We start from the raw sequence: 1842 nt of genomic DNA on the forward strand, positions 1-1842 counted from the left end.
GGAGTCCTTGCAAGAGGCTGCCTTTACACAAGGGAGGGCAGGGTGGGTCAGTGGGTGGGAGAGCGGGAAGGCTGATTTCACCTCAAATTAAAGGAAAACCTTGTAGCCATACCAGCTGCCCAACAGAGGTGTGGCCACCATCTGTGAGCGCGCTCTCCATCCTAGGTGGGACTTCTCTGTAGTGTGGGAGGTGAACATCCCCGTTCCTTCCACCTCCGGATGCTCATGATGCGCTGGTCAGTGGTGGTTTTGTCTCTGACATCTGACAATATCCGTGGCTCCCAGATGCTACCTAACATTTCTTTAAAGGCACAGCGATCCTTCCGTGATGACGGCCATTGTGGAATTGGGTAGGGGGATCTCATGACTTCGGGGAGGGAGCAGAAGTACCCAAACTCGGGGGCTTTATTCTCTTCCAACAAATAGCTGAGCTATTCTTGGAATTCATTTATCTCTGGAAAGTTTATAAATTACTAGAACGGGGGTTTTATTCATTTATTTGTCTTAGAAATCCAGTTTTTACTAATTTCCTAGCTTCTCGTGTCAGCATCCAAATGCCTTTGTCCTTAGCACAGCACATCAGATAAAGTCCTTTGATATTTCCAGTGACGACGACGGCGTGCCTGTGTAGGGAGTCTAAGGAAAGCTCCCCTTTTGGTCGCTCCCTCCCTCCAGATGTGTCTCCTCGCCCTTTCCTAGACCCTATGAGTTTGCTTTCTCCTCTGCATTACTTGCCACCCCCTTCTCAGTCCTTTCCATGTTCTATTAACTGGCCACAATGCAAAACTGAAATTTACATTTGATGGTGCTTTTTTTTTTCTGTGTACTGGATTGCCTCATTCTCTGCCCTGAATTTTAAAATGAGGTGAATTTAAGCTGTTACCTGTTTTTCTCACAAACATCAACAGAGCTCTAAACAGCAATAGTTTCTCTGCCCTCAGGGACCTGCAGTGTGACAGGAGCTCTCTGAGCTGCTCCTAACTGTGCCTTTGCCTTCTCTGGCCCAGGGTTCTTTTTTGAACTTTCCTTTTTCATTTCCTTGAATATGTATCATTTAGGTATTCTCAGAGTGTTCAATATTCAGCACTCTTTTTCCTTGAAAACAAATGGCTTTATAGACGGATGAAAAAATGGGAAGCAAGCTTAATTTATTTCCATACAATTGTGTGGCAGAGGGAGAAATCCAGATATTATTATTACTAGTATCATGCTAAACCAATGTCTTTTTTAAAAAATATGGCCATTTTAGAATTTAAATATCAGTTCTTTAATGTGGAAGAAGACACAAATATAAGTGGTAAAAAGAAATAGGACTTACCTTAAAACAGGCTTCATATTCAAACCTGAAGGAACCTATGCCAGCATGGCAGGTGGGGGCCAACATTTGATCCGTGCTGTGTGAAACATTGTTAATGTGGCTGGAGGGGGGAATAGTGCTTTGCTGGTGTAATTCGTAGATGGCATTGGCATTGGAGAGCTAACAGCGTGGGTGGCAGGCTCTGGACCCAAATGATCAGGGAGACTATTGACCAGGAAGCAACATATAGTCCTCCGTTGGGTTAAAAAAAATAAAAAATACTATACAAGTACAAGGTGTGGAAGATATAAGAGTTTTGGTTGACTAAGCTCAGTGTGAGTCAGGAAAGTGGGATGGACCACAACAAAATTAAACACAAAACACTTGGGCTACATAAGGAGAAGACGCTGGCGAGCGTGTGCCACGTTGTGGGGAGTGGCACCTGTGGTTAACATTCAGCTGAGCGTGCCCAGTCCTGATGAGCAGTGCAGGCTGATCAAAACAGAGGAAAAGACTTTATGAGAATGTTTAGCCTGGAGCCCTTG

The sequence above is a fragment of the Myotis davidii genome, unplaced genomic scaffold (assembly GCF_000327345.1).
Source record: "Myotis davidii unplaced genomic scaffold, ASM32734v1 scaffold734, whole genome shotgun sequence".
In the NCBI taxonomy this organism is placed as follows: Eukaryota; Metazoa; Chordata; class Mammalia; order Chiroptera; family Vespertilionidae; genus Myotis; species Myotis davidii.